The sequence below is a fragment of the Lutra lutra genome, chromosome X (genome assembly GCF_902655055.1).
Source record: "Lutra lutra chromosome X, mLutLut1.2, whole genome shotgun sequence".
Classification (NCBI taxonomy): domain Eukaryota; kingdom Metazoa; phylum Chordata; class Mammalia; order Carnivora; family Mustelidae; genus Lutra; species Lutra lutra.
Genome location: NC_062296.1, coordinates 92,058,071 through 92,079,527, shown reverse-complemented (window position 1 = coordinate 92,079,527; position 21,457 = coordinate 92,058,071).

The following is a 21,457-nucleotide window of genomic DNA, read 5'->3' as shown; positions in this document are numbered from 1 at the left end:
ACTCAACATCGGGCGGAAGGGGGTCAGCCTTACCCTGTGGAAGCTGATGTGCTCCGGCTTGCTCGGGCTTAGGGGCTTATGTGAGGGAACAATGACACTTTATTTCTACCAGGTTTAAAAGTTTGAAAACAACACGAGACAACAAAGTAGCAATGCCTTTTGAAATACAAGGGGCTGCCAGTTTCACAGGCATTTGAAACTACATGTGTCCAAAAAAAAAAAAAAAAAACCAGGTAGAAAATTGGAAGCTAAAATAGTTTTCTTTGAAAGGAGAAACAATATATCCTGGCTACGTTTACATCAGGCTCAGAGGCACTGCACTGGACTGAAACGATTAGTTGCATAGAAAGAGTAAAGTTAAGTGGAATAATGATGATCTGATCTTAAGAACAGTGTCCCTTACTGTAGAGAGAAGCCATTCCAGTTGAATTCACTGGGAGTCACAGCTTGTTATAAAATTATAGGTTAGAACAAGGACTAGAAATATAGCACGACCGCAGAAAACTACAATACTTACAATGTGAATTCCCTGTGGACAAAGCCCTTCTTTTATAAAATCACCATTATGTTAATGCTAAGTTCATCTTTTCTAAGAAAGTATAACACATGTTTGGCTGAGTCCATACCTTCTAGCTGACATCTAAAAATTAACCAGTGTGGTTGTAGTTTTTATATTTAAAAAAAAACTATATCTATACTAACATAACCCAGTAATCACACTTCTAGGCATCTATCCCAGAGAAATGAAAATTCATGTCCACAGAGCTGTATGCAATATTCACAGCAACTTTATTTCTAATAGTCAAAAGTATAAACAACCCAACATCATCAACTGATGTATACACTAGAAACTAGGAAAGCCATACCACGGAATACGACTTAGCAACAGAAAAAACCAAACTCCTGATACGTGCAACAATTTGGATGGATCCCAGATAACAATTCCAAGTGGAAGGAAAGCTAATCTCAAAAGGCCACATACTGTATGATTCCATTTATATAAAATTATCAAAACAGCAAAATTATAGAGATGGAAAATGGATTAGTGGTTGCCAAAGTTTAGAGATGGGGACGGGGAGTGGGTGTCACTGAGTGGGTAGCATGAAGGAGACTTGTGGTCACAGAACAGTTTTGTATCTCGACTGTGGTGGTGGTTCCACAAGTTTCTATATGTAATAGAATGGAACAGAACTATACACATGCACTGTACCAATGTCAATTTCATGACTTCGACATGTAGTGTATTTACATAAGACCTAACCACTGGAGGAAACTGGGAATGCAGCACATACAGTATCTGTATTATTTATAGCTGCCTGCAAATCGAATTATTTCAAAGTAAAAACATTTCCAAAAAGCGACAGCCACATCTCTATCAAAACATACACACGAGTCTTGCCGCCTATCTTTTTTTTTTTTAAGATTTTATTTATTATTTATCTGACAGACAGAGATCACAAGTAGTCAGAGAGGCAGGCAGAGAGAGAGGGGGGAAGCAGGCTCTCTGCTGAGCAGAGAGCCCGATGTGGGGCTCGATCCCAGGATCCCGGGATCATGACCTGAGCCGAAGGCAGAGGCTTTAACCCACTGAGCCACCCAGGCACCCCTTGCCACCTGTCTTTTGAGGGACATTACCTCCCAGAAATAAAAAACCTTCCTAAGATAATATTTCATGAGCAAAACTCAAAATCATCATTAATAGCAAAGGAAAAAGTTTTGATGTATTTCTGACAATCAAATTGATGTTATTTATGCAAAAGCAATACCAAGTCATATTAAAATGAACCCAATCATATCAATATTTAACACGGGTTGTTATCACGTGACAGAACAAGGAACTGCCTTTTAATTCCTCGCTAACAGGGTTGTCTATCTGTACATTTCTGCTCTTGCCTAGCACTTATGTATTGTGCACGGAAGTCTGTAACTATAACTCATGGGTTTTACACTCACTGTTCAACTAATTGCCCATTTGATTAAAAAAAAAAAAAAAGAGCAACAATGGCAAAACTATGGATGATAACTATACAGACGTAATCCTCGTTACTCCGAACTAGAAACCCAGGCATTTTCTTGGAAGAAGAGTCAGCAAAAGTCGCCTGCTGTCACGGGCCTGCTCTTCTCCCGCAGTATACAGCTACCTGGGAGCAGGCAAACCTAGCCCAGCCTTCCCGAATGTCAACAAGTGGTCAGAAACGTAAGAGAAAATATTACACCAAACTTCCCTGGAAAGTCTAATTCTTGTCATCAAAATGCCATGAACTGAAAAGAGGCAAGGCTGAAATGGCACACACCTAAATCTTCAAGGGAACTTGTAACTGGATGTTCAAATTACGAGGAAGCTGGTTACTCATATATTTTTTTTACATTTTCAATGTCACTTATAAATTTAATCCATTTTTAAAATTTATCCATGCACACACACGTATGTACCTATGTGTGTACACATAGGTGTGCAAACACACCCATAAATGGTAATGCTTCCCATGGGTCCTTGATCTGAGATGACCTTGTAATAGACACTTCTGCTCCTTCCAGATCTCCTGAGGTCCTTCTCACTCTCCACCAGCCACCTCCCCCGCTTGGGGTATATTTTGGCCTCCGGGGACTTGACCTGGCACTGCCCTTGGGCTACGGGAGCAACTCTGGCTGCACCAACATCCTGACCTACTTGGGAGGTGACCTTAGCTCAGGACTAACGAGATGGGAGCCTGAGAAGGAAGCTCCCTGGCACCAGAGCAGGTGGTGATCTCTGAGGTATAACTAGCTTTCCCTGAGCTCCTCTGTGGGGTCTCAGGGGGAGGATGGGATTTTGCTCGACCTTGGCTTTCACTGGGTCCTGCTGCCTGTTCTCTTTCCTTAACCAGCTCCACCTGGAAGCATTTTCTTCGTCACTCACAAATAAATCCTCATTTCAGTGTTTCTGGGGACCAAACTGAAAACAAACTTCTTTTCCCCACATTAAAATTGTCCTGAAGTCAAGGAGTATCTTACAATTGATACAAACATTTAATGCAGCTTTTATTCCTGAAAAATGTATTATTAAACAGATGTTGCACCTTATAATTCAAGACATAGCTTATGATTCTAAGACTATAAGCTACATACGGACAATGGGGGTCTATTTTGTTCTCTAGGGCGCATCACCTGTCCCAAACATTGCCTCAGACATATTTTACTCAGGACATTTTTGCCAAATTAATGGATTGAAAAAATATAGTTTTATAATTTGTCTTGTAGTATAATTCAAATTATGGATTTCCTGGAGGGTAGGGCATGATTCACGTCTGTATTTCTATTTTCCATGATACTTTAACACAAAGTCTTGTCCAAATTCAGCACCAACAAATGTTGACTCTAATTGGGACACAGATGCAAACAATTTTGCAAAGGAAAAAATAACTATAAACTGGGGAAAGCAGAGCAGAGGGCAAAAAGGAAAGGGAAAGAAGAGGTTGGGGACAAGAGGGTAAAGAGCGCACTAGAGAGGGGTGAGATGACTAATGAGAGGTGTGAAGTGAAGATGCAGGTCAACTTTCAGGTGACAACAAAGAAAGGATTACAAAAACTGTAGTGGCTGGAACAGGATGTAAACAGGAGGCATCTGACTGACATTGAATTTGAGCAGGAAGGGTACATGCATTTTTCAAGACCAGCAAATTAAAATCTGGACTGTAGCTCCCATGGCGTGTACAATTCTCAATCTAGCAACTAGAGACAGGAAGTAAGAAGCCACCATAACACAACGGTTTGCACAGCTCACCCCAACACCAAGGACTTCAGACACAGCCACAACACGGGAAGATACCCAAAGCCAAGCTAGAAACACTGGTCGTCCGTAATCTTCAGGCCAACCAGTAAGCACTCATATGCCCTTCCATCTATCCTCCACCAAGACTACTTATCGGAACTGAGTCATCCTTCTCTAGTGTTCTTTAAAGACAGACAAGCAGACACAGGGGTGCTATTTGCAGTTGGGTGAGGACCTGATCAAAGGTAAGGAGACTTTTAAAGCTGTCCTGCATTAAGAGGTGTCTAGATAAGACAATAGAGTAGGGGAACAAAAATACACCATTTCAGGGGGGAGCAAAAGTCTTGTTATCTGTGTTTGTGTTAAAGCACATGTGTGTCCATGTGTGCTGTGATGTGTCTAATCACAGTTGGCAAGTATTGCTGTGGAATTTGCTGAGTTCAGAGAGTCACTGTCATTGGAAGGGAATGAAGTCAGTGTAAAGGAAATGATGCTTCCTTTGATACACAGACTTCAACTCATCCCAACCAGTCTCCCCTTTCACCTGGAATGCCCAGACTCTCCATGGAAGGGGTAGAAAGCAGGGAAATGGTGAAGGGGACAGACAACACAGGGAAGGAGAAGACAGCAACCTGAGATAAAAATTCAAAATCTATTGAGGATGGGAGTGGGAGAGGTGGAGGCATGGCCAAGGCCTCAGCCATACCGCCCCACTTCCTGCCCATTCAGGAGGGAGAAAAGCATTGAAGATCATTGAAGCATCAGTCTGTCCTACTCAGAGACTCTCTCCATTCATCCCCACCTGGCCCATTTCTTATCTTTCAGGGCCATCATTTTCACCCAGGCTCTGTTTGGAGCTCAGGTGGTCCACTCAGCCCAGCTGACCTTATGCACAGGTCTCTGTGTCCTCATCTAAGAAGAGCCAGCCATTAGTATGGCAAATGCGGCTAGTGTGAGTCATGAGGAAATGTTACAGGAGCTGAGCAGAGAAGCTGAGTCATCTAAGAACTGATGCCTTACAACTGGAACCTCTAAATTAGTGGTTCTCAACCAGGAGCAGTTTTGTCCCCCACCATCTCCTCCCCCACCTGCAACACTGGGCAATATCTGAAGACACTTTTGGTTGTCACAACTGGGGGCAAGAAGGCTGTTGGTTGCTAGTGAAGAGAAGCCAGGATGTTGCTAAACATCCTATAATGCATAGGTCAGCCTCCCATAGCCAAGAATGATGTGACCCCAGATGTCGCTAGCACAGTGATTGAGAAACCTTGGCCTAATGGTCACCTTGGTGAGGCACAAGCAGCCAGATTATGTGGTCAAGGAGGACAGCATTGGGTAGAGCCAGGCATGGGGCATCTCTGGACTTTGGAAAAACTTCTCACTCAGGGTGATGAACAAACAGGAACTCACTGAAATGTTAAGGTCTTCGTAGTCAGAATCCAGAGCCCGCCTCTTCCCAGCCACATGAGCTCGGACAATTACTAAATGTTTCTCCATCTCAATTTCTTCACCTACAAGTTCAGCGTCCTAATATCTGCTCTACAGGAATATGTAAGGGTTAAAGAAGATATTAAACATGAACCCCTCCCCACAGGCACTCAACAAAAAGCCATTCCTTCTTTTCCCTTTTTTCTTACTCTGGGTGGTTTCTGGAATGAATATCATAGAGGCAGAGGGAGGAAGGAGAGAGTCTGATCCTCTCCTCACAGCCCAACATTTTCAGGGTTCCTCAATCCTCCTTCTCTTCTTTTCTTTTTTCTTTCTTTTCTACCTCCTTTTGAGAATTGAGATTTCCCATCCATCAGTGATCCCAGACTCAGGCAGGGGCTTGAGCTACCACTATTTTCTCACCTTGTGACTCAAGATCCCTGGATCTCTGCACAAAAGAAATGCAGAAGCCTCTTAGAAAATTACTCATCCCAAGAGAACAAAGAGTCAACAGCAAAAGTGTGTTTCAAAGATAACAGGTGAGCTTTGAAACGAGGGGTCATTCTGAGCACAGCACACATCCTGCATCAGAACTGTTCCCTTATTCAGTCATTGTGGATTCACCCTGAGTCTCCAGACAAAGAGACTCTAATAAACCACAGTTTTTTCTGTGAAATTTCCGAAGGCTACTGAAAGTACAAAGGATTGGAGGTTCTGTGACTGTGAAAGAGAAGCTGGCATTAGCAGAGGCGCTGATGGCCGTGGCTGCTTCATTCCGGTGATCATGGGGGTGACATGGCGGCCCCCATCCACAATCTTGACAGACGGCATTGGTTGCTACCCCAGCAGCAGTGCCCTCGAGAGACAGCTGCGGTGGAAAGAGTTCCTGTGGGGGTCTCTGATGGCAATCACATTCCTCCCCACAGAGCCCCAGAGCAGGAGAGGAGAGAGATGACACGCACTCCCACAGCACCAGAGGGGCACCAGCAGGACGAGAGGCCAGGGGCATGTCCCCTGGAAGGCCCAGCACTCTGGAGAGATGACTGAAGCAGCAGGAACAGGCCGGCCAGCCAAACACTCGCTTGGCATCTTTGGGTTGTCACTCGTGTCTTTTTCCTCTTTTTCAGATATATAAATATAGTTTGATAATTTTCTGATGATAGAAGTAAAACTTCCTTTAGAAAGGTTGGAAACTTCAACAACAACAAAAAGGAAAGACGACTGTCACTCATGCCACTGTTCAGAGCTGACCACTACTAGAGTTGCAGTGCATTTCCTTCAGTCTTCTCTGTGTTATGGATATTTTTACATTGTTGGGAACATGCTGGATGTCCACTTCCATGTCTGTCTTTTTTCCAGCTCACATTGAGGTCGTCCAAGAAGTTGATGTTACAAGAAGACTTGCCATGACCGCTGCGCACCCAGCTCCATGAGGGGTGGAGGGAGCAGAGTTACTATTCTTATAACTTAAGCTGGCTCCTAATTGATACTTAGAGGTCACTGTATCCTACTTCCCCACCTCAGTTACGAAAACATATTAAGTTCAAGTCTTTTCCCTTAGGATGAGGGAAAGTAAAGCCAAGATAGCTTGCCTTCCTTGAAGCGCACTAGGAGACAAAGGGGGACCCAGGAACCTTCCCTTACCCAGACGATCACCACGTGAAGTCTCCCCTGGAGACGGCCTGGAACATATACAGTGTAAATAAAGACCTAAGGAGGAAATCAAAGCCTAGCTCTCTATGATATATTAGAGGAATGCAAAATATTAGACCTAAGGCATTTGTATTGAGTCTCTCGCATTCCATTACTGGTATCTGAAGCTCCTTTTCTTGTTCTTTATGTCTTTTTTTTTTTTTTTTGGACAGGATGTTAATCCTAAATCAAGATTGTAAAACTAAACCATTTAAAATATATGCATGCTTAGCAAAAGGATCGCAGGGTTTAAGAATCATTTTTAAAATTAGATTTTTCAATTTGATTCAATAAACATGTATTGAATATCAGCCCTGGAGTCTCCAACTCCATTCATTTGTAGGTACTGAAGGCCCCCAAGAGGCAAGCCTACTCTAGACCAACCCCAGTTAATCCAGCCTCCAACCATAAATACACATATTTTCATTAAGTGCTTCCTATTTGCTGGGGGCACTGGGCAAAGAGTTATTTGGGCTCTGTGTGTAATATGACCATAATCAACACACATTTCCCTCTTTACTGTAGACAAGAAATGTTTCACTTTCCTCTTAACTCTCCTGTATGTATATATGTATAAATGTACAATTCGCCTATACACACATACATTTTATAAATACATGATGGCAAATGGCATCTAAAGTATGGCTCAGTGTTGGGATGTGATAAGAAATACAGGAGACTATGATCACCCTGAGTGCTCACAGCCCACCTAAGGAAGACAGTCACTACTGATCCTAGCTGACTGACACTTGTGGGTTTGTGGGGCCAAAGTCAAGTTTTTCAAGAAAATATAAAACCAGATTTTCTTTTTTTTATTTGTACCATTATTTTTTTCCTTTCTTATCTAAAATGCTTAGTTTTGAAAAGTGAATTGGGGTAAATCGGAGGGGGAGAGGAGCCATGAGAGACTGTGGACTCTGAGAAACAAACTGAAGGTTTTGGGGGGGGGGGGAGTTGGGTGAGCCTGGTGGTGGGTATTAAGGAGGGCACAGAATGCATGGAGAACTGGGTGTGGTGCATAAACAGTGAATCCCGGAACACTGAAAAAATAAAATTTGAAAAGCTGATTTTCTAATTTAAATCTTCCTTTTCTAAAAATTCAGATTCTAAAAATCTCGCTAGCACTCTCCAAATCTTATGAAATCTCTGGCCCACTCAGCGAGATCCAGGGGCTAATCTTGCAGGATCTAAGTCCTAATCTGGTCAGAACTCATCAAAAGATCCTGAGATCTCGGGCCCAGCAGGAAGATTCACCTGCAAATCTCATGTGATCTTAGTCCAAGCGTCAGAAGAACTCACTCAAATCTCCTGGGATCTAAGGCCATTCTGTGAGAAGCCAGCATCTAACTTCATGTAACCTCAGTCCAAATCTCGGGTGATCTTGGGCCCAGTCAGTGAGATCCAGGGGGCAAATCTCAGGTGACCTAAAGCCAATTTTCAGGAGAACTCACCCAAAGTCACTGAGTTCTCAAGTCCAGACAGCAAGAACCAGGGTAAAAACCTGTGCGCTTTCAGTCCGAATCTCAGAAGAAGAAATTACATCTTGTGAAATCTTGGACCCCTTCTGCAAGATCCAGGGGGCATATCACTCCTGATTGTAGTCTACATCTCGGGAGATCTCATCCATCTCTCCTGAGACCTTGGGCACGGTCAGCGAGATCGAGGGGCAAATCTAGTTGGACCGAAGTTCAGATATGGGGACACCTGATCCAAATCTCATGAGATCTCCGGCCGTGGCTGGGAGATTCAGGTCACATGTCTCAGGATATCTGTCCAAATCTCGGTAGAACTATCCAAATCTCCCGAGATTTCAGGACCAGTAGGCCATATCCAGGGGCACATCTCAGCTACAAATCATACCCATGCCCACCAATGTAAGACTAAGTAAATTATGACACACCCATGCATGAGAATTCTGTCATTATTTTAAAATTGAAGCAGCATTATATAGAGTGATTTCACTGATAGATTGCCAAGTACAGAACACGATATAAATAAGTTGCCATTTGTGTAAATTAAATAAATAAATAAAAGGATGCATGCATATATAATTGCCTGTGCCCCAAGATGGCCAAGGACCACCGACTCTCTCTCAGACTTGGATGAGAGAAAGACAAAAATCTGTAAGACTCTGGATTCAAGGCTTGTGGCCACTCTGCCACGACCTTGAGGCAGTTATTAGGAGCACCACACTTGCCCCCTACCATTTTCTTCCAGTCCCTGTTTCCAGACGGGCATTCCGATTTCTGAGTGTGGCTCCAAGCCAGCCCTAACCAGCTAACAGAAGCTGTGATCACCAGACTTTATCATTTCTCCTACCCTGAGCAGGATTCTGCCTCTGGCCTTCCCCAGCCACTACTTTCCGCCACTAAGTATTGCCTGGGATATGGACAGCCCACCTTTGCCATGCTTCCATGGGCATCAAGGATTGGGCTACTCTCTCCTTCTTCTGAACCAAGTTCTCTATGGCCTAATTAGAGCACCATGCCAAGGTGGCAAGGGTAGGCCCTGGGGCACAAGAACCTCATCATTTAAAGGGTCAAATAAATCTTACAAATGCTGCATACACGTACATATTCATATGTATGTATGTATGTGTATGTATATTCACATGTTAGCATAATAATGACTCTGAAGACTGTCGTGCAGAAAGATGGTGGCCCTTTTTTATCCCACAGTTGTCCAGGATGATTCGACTACTGAATCTTCCCTCTTTGCTATACGCTTGTGGACATTGTGCAAAACTAGTGTTTTCCAAGTGGAATACACTTGGGAAAATCTATCCCAACCCAAGTCTACCTTCCATTCTTCCCTCCAGCTTGCCCCTTATAAAAGAAGACTCCAGTAAACTTCCCAAACAAAGCCCTAAGAGTTATGACAGACCACACACACAAATGAGAGACTGAATAAAAGAAGGAGAGAAACCCAATAAGGAAGGAAAACTCAAAATTAAATGTCTAATTCTATGATTTGGTGGTTATGGTCCTCTTGGACAGAAAAAGTTAACCTGATAGTGGAACAAGTAATAAATCAGAAACTAGAAGACAAGCAGGTGGGAGAACAGACAGGAAATGTTGAAGGTCACAGCAGGCAATGGGTTATAAATCAGAAACTGAGAGAACACAAATGCCTGAGACGAGGTCAAGGTCAATGGTTCCACTCTAGGCAGCCCATCAGAAACCATTAAAAAGCCGCTGGTATGAGATGGTTATAGACTCTTCTCCAACAGAACCTTCAGAGATTATTACTTCAGGTTTGATGGGAATCCACAGAGGCCAATACCATTACGCATGTTGTATATCTAAGGGGAACCATTAAGAAGGCAGATGCTATAGGTTTAGATATTTATTGCCATAATGTTCTGGCAGACTTCTTTTAGCAATATTTTTGTATCACAATGATCTAGAAATAGGTTATATTCCTAATTCATGTGAAGGTGCCATATGAGCTAGCAGCGGCCCCTCCCAAAAGGCCTACTCAGTCCACAGAAGGCCATGGGCATATGGCAGGATGCTAGCTGCTAAAATCAGGTGACCTGCGCTCTACACTTGGCCCCACTGGACAGTTTTCTTCACCCTTCTGGGTCCGAATGTCCTCACTGACTGAATGAAATTTGGTTCTGGAGATCTTTCAGTTATTTGAATATACTACATACATTATCATCTCAGATTTTTGCTTCTACTTGGAAAGAATGCTTGTCCTTCACTCATCACCAGGCTGACCCTCCAAATCTTTCAGATCTCAGCATAAATGATAAATATTCTGGGAGGCCTTCACTTCTACCATGGTTAGGTCGCCTACCGAAAGCTTCATAGGCCATCTATCATCCACCACCATTATTCACAACAGATTTTACCATAATCACTTCAGTATTTGTTTTTCCCAGTAGACTTTAAACTCCACTAGGACAAAAAACATCTCTCTTGTTCAGGGCTGTCTCCCCACTGCTGAGCATACAGAAGGAACTCAATAAATACTTGTTAGACAAAGACATGAATGAGCTCAAAATTTATATGGAAACCGAAAGTTTCATTTTTAAGGATTTTTTCCACAGAACTAGTATATCTATTCATTTATCAAAGCAAGTCAAATTCACTTTTCTCACACTTAAGAAAGTCAATTCTTAAATCCTGATTTCTTATCTCTATTTTTAAATCAACATATAATGCATTATTTGCCCCGGGGTACACGTCTGTGAATCATCAGGCTTACACATTTCACAGCACTCACCATAGCACACACCCTCCCCAATGTCCATAAAACCCAGCCATCCACTTATCTCTATTTTTCTAAGAATAAAGCGCTATATAGGTACGAATATATTCCTATAAAATTGTATATGTTTCGAGTATGTGACAATTAGTTTCTATCCTAATTGTACTCAGCAACTCAAATGGAATGGAGTCATCTTACAAAGGAACACCTCCTATCCCAGTTTACCTGTTTAGTCCATTTGGATTAATCAGGACTATTTTAACTTGAAAGGACTGGGATCTTGTTGTTAAAGAGCGGGGAGTATTGAGGAGAGCTCTCTCACTATTGATATAGAAATATCTCAATCATTTTTTTCAGTGAATTAGCAAGATTGAGAATGCTCCTCTATGGCCTCACCCCTCTTCCCCCAGAGGTCTCTGTGCTTAGTGCTTCCTGTGTATGGGGAAGCCAGAAATGATCCTGTCCAACTAGCAGGGAGTAGAAAGATGAGATCGCCTAGATTTTAGTGGGAGCAGGACAGTGCTCAAGGGAGATGGCGGATACCCTTGCAGGAGGGAGAATTCATTACTCGGGACCAAGAATCTCAGCACATGGAGTTAAATCCTAGCTCTGCCCCAACTAGCTGGGGAAACTTACGTAAGTTACTTGACATGGTGCCTAGTCCCCTCATCTGTAAAATGGGAACAGTTTGGGTAGCTACATATTAGGATAACTGCATACAGCTAAAACAAGTCAATGGATTCAAGCGCTTGGAAAAATGCCCACCACACCAAGTACTCAATCTAGGTCAGACAGGACTTTTATTGTATTGGCTCTCCATTTATTGGGCAGGGACCAGGAGGGAGTTGTTTTTGTAAGTTCCAGGGTGCACCAAGGTTCTTCAGCCTCATCTGAGGCAATTGACAAAAACTGAAATAGCAAAAATTTCTTTGGTTGGGAGCACCCAAAAGATCATTTATAGGCCAGGCAAGACTCGCTTGGGATTCGCCACATTCTCTGACTGGTGTGGGCAGTGGCAGCAAGGGAGAAGACAGAAGGCGGGGGGGGGGGGGAACCAGTACCACAAGGAGGGTGACAGAATGACGGAACAGCAGTCAAGGAGCAGATATGGGGAATGCTAGGAGACAAGGGTCATTGAGGGAGACAAAGCCTCCCTGGTCAGATGTCTCTAGGCTTTCCTTTTCAGGTGCCTTCTGGAGAACAGAATAGAAAGTGCCCCATGACTGGAGGCATCCACAGCCCGAACCTGTATAGCTGTCCCCAGTTCTTTAACTCGTCAGGGAAATCCTCATTGGACAACACAGAGGCATGGAGCTGCTAGTTCAAAAAGTAAGTTTATCCACCAATAAGTCATTTGTTAGCCTATTATTCTTGCTTTATAGTCTTGTACCATTTCCTGCCATTAAATATCAGAAACTAATTTTTGCCTAAAATTGTAAAAAGCTTTAAACTTCTGCTTTTTAAAAGTTTTTATTTAAATTCCAGTTAGTTGGGGCACCTGGGTGGCTCAGTCAGTTAAGGGTCCCACTCTGGACTTTGGCTTAGGTCATGATCTCAGGGTCATGAGACTGAGCCCCGTGTCGGGCTCTGCACTGGGTGTGGGCCTGCTTAAGATTCTCTCTCTCCTCCTCCCTTGGCCCCTTCTCCCACTCTCTCTAAGGAAAAAAATAGTAAATTCCAGTTAGTTAATATACTACGTAATGTTAATTTCAAGTGTACAATATAGTGATTTAACCCTTCCATACAATACCCAGCGCTCATCACAAGGGCACTCCTTAATCCCACCACCTTTGTAACCCACCGCCCCTACCCACCTCCCCTCTGGTAACCATCAGTTTCTTCTCTAGAGTTAAGAGTTTGTTTCTTGGCTTGCCTCTCTCTCTTTTTCCCCTTTGATCATCTGTTTTCTTCCTTAAATTCCACATAAGAGTGAAATCGTATGGTATTTTTCTTCCTCTGACTTATTTTGCTTAGTGTAATACTCTCTAGCTCCATCCACATCATTGCAAATGGCAGGATTTCATTCTTTTTATGGCTGAGTAATATTCCATTATATATATATACCACATCTTCTTTATCCATTCATCAGTTGATGGACACTTGGGCTGTTTCCATAGTTAAGCTCTTGTAGATAATGCTGCCTTAAACATTGGGGTGCATGTATCCCTTTGAATTAGTATTTTTATATACTTTGGGTAAATACTTAGTACCACGATTGCTGCATTGTAGCGTAGTTCTTTTTCACTTTCTGAGAACCCTCCATGCTCTTCTCCACAGTGGCTGCACCAGTTTGCATGCCCACTAACAGTGCATGAGGGTTCCCCTTTCTCCACATCCTCTACCACACCTGTTGTTTCTTGTATTGTTGATTTTAGCCATTCTGACAGGTGTGAAGTGAGACCTCATTGTGGTTTTTGATGAGGGAAACAAAGGCAAGAGAAATGCATCTTAAATTAAATCTCCTTACAGTTTGTACCCACTGATAGACACCTGAACCATGCAGGGCGTGACCTTCCTCAAGGAACTCATGGCTGCCTTAGTGCCTTAAGATTTATGTTTTATTAAAGACTAAAAGTAGCCTTATCTTAAGAGCAGCTAGCCCCTCAGGGTCCTGAAAGCCTTGCTTCCAAATTCCTCAGAGACTTACGCTCTCCCGAACTCCCACTAATTAAAAAGTATATTATTAGTCACTCCTCACAATACCCGTGCAGCTCTTTCTGCCCACGGGTCCTGTCCCCACGCTATAATGAAATCACCTTTTTGTACCAAGAACATGTCAAGAATTCTTTCTTGGCCATTTGCTCACAAACCCCAAAACTCAAATTCCATCAGTTTTGATCTGCATTTCCCTGATGATCAGTGATCCTGAGCATCTTTTCATGTGTCTGTTGGCCATCTGGACGTCTTCTTTGAAGAAATGTCTATTCGTGTCTTCTGCCCATTTTTAGTTAGATTATTTTCTGGGTGTTGAGTTTGATAAGTTCTTTATATATTTTGGATACTAACCCTTTATCAGATACATCATCTGCAAATATCTTCCCCGATCTGTAGATTGCCTTTTAGTTTGGCTGATTATTTTGTTCATTATGCAGAAGCTTTTTATTTTGGTGAAGTCCCAATAGTTTATTTTTGCCTTTTTCCCCCTTGCCTCAGGAGCATATCCAGAAAGAGGACGCTATAGCCAATGTCAAAGAGGTTACTGCCTGTGTCCTCCTCTAGAATTTTTGTGGTTTCAGGTCTCACATTTAGGTCTTTAATCCATTTTGAATTTATTTTTTTGTGTTTGGTGTAAAAAAGTGGTCCAATTTTCCCAACGCCATTTGTCGAAGAGACATTCTTTTTTTCCCATTGGATATTCTTTCCTGCTTTGTTGAAGATTAATTGACCAAATAGCTATGGATTTATTTCTGGGCTCTGTATTCTGTTCCATTGACCTACATGTCTGTTTTTGTGCCAGTACCATACTGTCTTGATCAGTACAGCTTTGTAATATAACTTGAAGTCTGGAATTGTGATGCTTCCAACTTTTTCTTTTTCAAGGTTGCCTTGGCTATTCAGGGTCTTTGGTGGCTCCATAAAAATTTTAGGATTGTTTGTTCTAGCTCTGTGAAAAATGCTGTTGGTATTTTGATAGGGATTGCATTAAGTGCATAGATTGCTTTGGGTAGAATAGACATTTTAAGAATATTTTTCTTCCAATCCATGAGCATGGAATGTCTTTCCATTTCTTTGTGTCACCTTCAATTTCTTTCATCAGTGTTTTAGAGTTTTCAGAGTACAGGTCTTTCACCACTTTGGTTAGGTTTCTTCCTAGGTATCTCCATATACCAATAATGAAGCAGTAGAAAGAGAAATTAAGAAAGCAATCTTATTTACGATTGCACCAAATATACTTCTGCATTTAGAGATTACTGATTTATCACTAAGTTGTCAGGAGTGACAGATAGATACAGATATAGATAGATCTCTCGATATATATATATATATATATATATATATATATATATATACACACACACATCTCTCAAGAGGTCATTTAGAAGAGGAAGACATCATTAACTTCATTTATACCTGTTGGCTTATTATAATCTGGTTGTTCCTTTCATAAAGCATCTGTGATATTGTTGGAACTTGTCAGTAAGTCTGTTGGCAGCAGGATCTACCTCTAATCTTTGCCGGGCACTGGCTTCTTACTGCCCTGTATTCTCACCCATCTCCACATGCTGTAACTGAAAAACTATGGCTGGGCTTGCTTATGTAATTAGAGTTGCGCCTCTTTGCCAGGTGGTTTCTCCCTCCTCTACTAATTAGTCCAGTTCTCCCTTGAAGGCACGTAGGAACTATCAGTTAAGTCAAATGAAAACAATAGGATGGGTGATGTCAGTTTCTGAAACTGTTGATTACTTTCCATGTTATATCATATGGTCATGAGGATTACTCCGCACTTCTGGGTAAACTGTTCAGTTAGTCATTAGCTCAATCCAGACACATCAAGGCTTGTCCTGGTTAACTAACCTTTTAAGCCATGTGACACAGAAAAACAAGTCCTTCTCCAAGAGGTGTTAAACTGAAAATCATACTAAGACCTTACTTTCCTGGTGGCTTTTATAGCCATTTTTCTCACAACACAACAATTCCAAGACAAGGAGTGGAACAAAAAACAACAAAAATAATGGTATCTTGCGTATCTCTTAAGAAGCTAGAGTCAAATTTTGCAAATATATTCCTGGCCCATTTTTCAAGCATCCTAACAGGGCAATAACAGAATTAGCAAGTTCCTGGTAGTAGCATAGGTTGTTCTAACTCTTCCAACAGAGCAAGTCCACAAGTTACCCTAGCATAGGGAAGACTCGTTTCGGATATTGGCTATGGGACATTTGTTACGTACTCTCATCTCCTTCTCCAATGGTTCTCAGAAACTGTGGTCCAGGGACCAGCAACATCAGTATCACCAGGGAACTTGTTACAGGCAAATTTTTGGGACTCACTCCAGACACAATGAATCAGAGACCGTGCAAGTAGTAGGCAGTAATCTAAGTCTTAACAAACTGTAAGTTGGCTAGCTGAATGTCCATAAAAAATACTGAATCATTGTGCTATATACCCAAAACTAATATATTATTGTGTGTCAGTTATATCGCAATAAAAAATACTATAAGATGAAAACAAACAAACTCTCTGGGTGATTCTGGTGCATCTCCCTCAGATGGAACTCCCCTGTCAATCACATGGCCAAGCTGATATGGGCAAAGCCAGTTTGTAGAGATTCTGGTGGAATCCTTAAAACTCACCCTGTTTCTGTGAGTCTTAGATCACAGAAAACAGTGTTAGGATCATTGTTAGTTCTATGAAGAAAAGGAAGAAGGAAAAAATGCGCCAATTTCCTGGTAAATTTCCCCATTGGTTTTAACAATCTTTACCATATGCAAAGCATAATGTTCTCAAAGATTAAATACCACTCTTGGGACTTAAAGAAAAGAGGAATAGAAGACCATACTTGGGAAAAGAAATTTCTCTCTTTCCTGCTATGGAAGAAATATAACACTCATTAGGTCATTCCAAAATCTATTACATTGGTTTCTAAGACAAAGAAAACTTTTAAGACAGAGTAGCCAAGATGAATCAGAATACCTTTCTGTAGTGATTTTTCCAGTGCTGTCACACACCTTCTATCAAGAAATTTTTCCTAAAGAGATTAACCTAATTACTAAAGTTCTCTTTATTCCAGTCACAAAGGAAGGGGAGAGGAGTTCAGGTGAAATTGCCTTGAAATCAGAGCCCCAGACTTGTGCACATTCCTCACATTTGTAGCATTCTTGAGGCCATCAGACCACCCCTAATGACAAATAAAAGAAGACTGACTGGAGGCACAAAGAGCAATTATTAAAGCCACTTCCAAGTGGATATCTCAGGAAAACACATTTCTTTATAGCCACTAAGTGACAGTAAGGATAAGGGAGGGCATGCCGGCTAATAATGGAAGAGCATGAACTGAGCAAACTCCTTCCTAAACTTATCAGCAGGAGAAGACTTCAAGGGGATGGAGATGCCTGGGCACTGAGGTCATCTGAGCTCAACCAGCCACCCTACCACCTCCTGGTCCTGTCTAAATCCAACTGCTTATTTGCATTAGCTCTGCCACCTTACAACAGATGCTTTAAGGAACTCAAAATAATTTCACGTGCTAAGTGAAATTATATGACTAGGACTAGCTGGGCAAGTCAGTGTGGAGGCATGGTCACTTTGTTCATTAGCATTGACCTTGGTCAAATTATTAAATCCCTTATTGCTCCAGTGACCTCATGAGACCAGTGGGAATAGTATCACCAACTCATTACTGGATGACTCCTGAAAGAAATGGATGACAAGAGTTGGGCACTTCTGTACTGTGTTCTATAATTTTCTACGTATTTTAATTTTTACCTTCAAGAACAAATTAGAAATAGTCCATATTCCAAGCTCCCATCACTGAAATCAAATGAGGAAGTCACTGAGTCAGTAGACAAGTATCATATGTTGCCTAACATTGAACATTAAAAGGAGACCAATCAAATATTTCTATTAACACAAGAGCTTTCCTGCATTTAGTGTGTGTGTGCGCACACATGCGCACATGCACGTGTATGTCTAGGAAAGAATACTTTAAGCCAACTACAAAACTACAAGGCTGGAGTGTCAATAGCACCTAGGAGTCTGAGAAGTCTGAGATAAACAAGAGTGACATAAACACCATCATCATTGATTCTGTTTGAATAAATATTCTGTAGCTATCTAGTAAGCTAAGTCTTCAAATGAGGAAGTCGCTGAGCCAGTAGGGTAGATGCGATGTTCTCGGCCATCAAGGTGGCCCTGTGGTCACTGTCTGCCTACTAATGGCACTTCTTGGAGCTACCTCTGAACCTCTCCCTAAACAGCTTCGGTCCTTTAGGCTTAGCCAGCTGGGGTTGCTGTGCCATGGCCCAAGGGCAGGCCAATTAAGATTCATTATGTCACATCAAGGGAAGAATTCCAAACACTGGGCCCTCCACCAAGAATGCAGTATCCTCGCCCTCCCACTTCAAGCCCTGAGATGTTTTCAGTAAAAATAACCTTAGCTAATCGTAACTGCTAGGGAGGATAGAGATAATCTCAGTGAGGTCACAAGGAGCTATAAAAGCCTTTAGAGATCAAAGAGGTACCCTGAGAAGGGGTCAGAAAATTCAGGATGTAATGACTCATCTTATATCCTTCTGTTCTTTCTGACCCTCAGAGGGGGCTGAGATGCTATGCTGGGATTGGGGGAGGGGGCGGTTGGTGGTCAAGCCTTACATCGAATCAATTCCTGGTTCCATGCTGAAAAGAAACCTCATTTTACTGTCTCAAATAAATTAGTAGTATGTACCTAAATAATGCTCAAAACAGAGAAAGTCATCATCGTGACAGACTTGTAAAAGGCAGTTGCAGGAAATTGCACAAAATAAGCAGAATAAATACGACCGGAGTGAACTGGACGCTTTATGCAACCACCACCTGACACTCCAAGTTCCTTTCAAATTTCACTTTTCCTCCCCTCTCTTTTTTTGCCAGATGAATGTACTTCCAGCTGGACTTAGGAGAAGCAATGGTGTCAAACAACGACTTGCTAAGAAATACACACCTGTCATAAATGCAAGACGCTCTCAGGGGATATATTGAATTGCGTTCCCTGCTTCCTATGAAAAGGTGCAATGAAAAAATGAATTAACTATCAACTACCAGATGTTTCTAGCATCTCTATTAGTTTGGGAAAGATGAAACAATCGCTGCATTGTACAAATGTATACCTCCCATAAACATAAGCATTTAGGATGTGGGAAGAAGGCTCAACTAAGTGTGTCTTGAGAATAACTGATCTTTTCTTTTTGGCAATGCTTCATAATAACAGGAAGAAATCTCTCCTTCTCCTTGGACTGACACATTTTACACCAACACAAAGAAAAAATGGACATTTTTCTAAGGGTACCATCATACGGATATGCATTTTTAGCTTCATTTTGCTTCACTGCAGCAATTACAATTGTCTTCAACTTCCAGGCGATACTCATACATGTACATTTCATTATTTGAAAGCTTTCTAGTTATAGAAAGTTCTCAGTACTATAAATCCCATTCTTCAAATAACAAAAATGGATTCCAGGGAGGAGAGATGATGTGGTCAATGATGTGGGAATTACAGAGCTGTCCACACTTTAAAAATATTAAGGAAGAATATATACAAAATATTTGGGTTACTTTTGACTGCACAACTCAATGCCAGTGTTCAAGCATATGCAGCCGTGATCAATATGTGTCATTCAAGAAAAGGGACAGGAGTATACTGTGGCGACAGTTTCTATTTCTGCCTGTGGCTCCATATTATTGTGTCTCTCAAGTGATTGTGCTTTGAATTTAGCCTCTGTCATCTCAGTTCCAGAGGAGAACCACGGAATGGAAAGCAGAGGGGAGACACCATTTTGTGCCAAGCACGATAGGGCTCACAAACAGGCTTTACTCAGATCTGGCTCATATGCCAAATCTGATGGCGTTTCCCTAGTAGCTGCCTAGGCCCTTTCTGAAGGATTCTGAGATGGTATCTGGGTTTAGGCAGACAGAAGGTAAGAGACTATTCACAACACTTGCCAGTACTCCAGAATGAGAGGGTGTCAGCTCACGAGCAGAAATTTTCCAGCTTGGGGCTTGGTAGCAGTTAGGAGAGTGGGCTCTGTAATCAACCAGACCTCAACTGAAAAGCACAGGCTCAGACACATTGGGAAATGTACTCAACCGCCCTAAGATCGTTTCCTCTTCTCTCGAGTAGGGCTCATAGTAAAATTATTGAAAAGGGCTATTGTAAAGGTTAAATGAGATAAAGAATGTGTAAAGAATTTTGCCCATTTCCTGTCACAGAGTAAGAGCTACAAGAACAACAACTGTGGCTGTGGCCGTAACAGAAGCCTGCACAATAGTACTAGTAGCAGCAGTTGTTTAAGGACATAGACCTGAAATCTTTCTGGTATGGTCTAGAGGCCAAAAGTCATGCTAAAGAGAGCGAGGGAAAGTATGTGAGTGAGTGAGAGAGGTGTTCTGACTAGCCAAGTAAATTGGAACCAAAAACCATCATTGGAGATCATGGCCCAAATATAATCATCCTTTGACGGAAGTGACCTCCTGAGCCTCCGAGGTCTACCCATCTCTCTTGGGTGCTCCTAGCATGTGGCATGTGTCCCCATCTATTGGACTAAAATGGTGCCAGTACTCCTGAGGTAAAGGGTATGGTTTAAACTGACTGAAATGAGTACCAGCTAAGAAAGAAATAAGGCAGTGAGAGGTGGTAAGGGGCTACCAAAAGTCTTTAAGAGGAGGAGAAATAGAAACAGAGGGAAAGCCACCATCCCTTGAGCTGATCCCTCATACCCCTGGTACTGGCTCTTAGGATACCATTTTTTGAGCAGGACCCAAATGTGACTTATCAGGTGACTTGAGAGTTGAGAACACGTGTGGATGAGTAAACAAGAAGGAACTGGTGAGCAGCTGGATACTGGAGCCCCTAAATGTAATGGAGCAGGTTTGAGGGGATCAAATATTGTGGGTGTTTTACCACCGCTGTTCACCCCAGTAGAAGTAGGGCTCAATTTGTTAGAGAAATAATGACTACCTTCCAGACCAACAGTGAAAAAAGAACAAATTCAGAGGGAGGAGTTTAAAAGCATTTTAAAGAACACTCTTGGTGGCATAATCAAGGAATGGCAGCTTACCGATCATAGGTGTTTATTCCTGGAATAAACCTTTGAGATAATTTACTCTAACCTCATTATTTATGGATAAAGAAATACATATCTTATGGACAACAGACCTGTGGAAATAACGCATTAAAACTGGAGTTATTGTACTAGAAAGAGGAAGAGAGTCCAGAAATGGACACGCAGATTTTGGAGTGGTCTAGGCTCATGCAGTAATTGAAATCATACATGATGATACAGTTTGCCCTAGCAGAGGGAAGAGATGCATTTCAGCCTCCAAGCAAAGCATGTAGAGAGTGACACACCCATAATGAAATGGCCAAATGGACGCCACCCAAGCACAGATAACTCTACAGTCCAAACCATGTGAATAAGTAGAGAAAGTTGGATGTTTGTATTTCACGTGTTTTGGCATATCAGCTGAACTCTAATTATTTTTTACTCTTGGGATGACTTTTTCTGCTTTTCAAAAATTGCTAAGGAAATAAAGGCAGATTCAAAATGTACACAGTGTGATAACTGCTTGGCTAAAAACTGTAAATATATAAACGAAAAAGAATATAAGAAAGGTTTAAAAGGTTTGCTGGTAAGCACTGAAAACACTCGATCTGAGATGAATCAAATACTTATATAC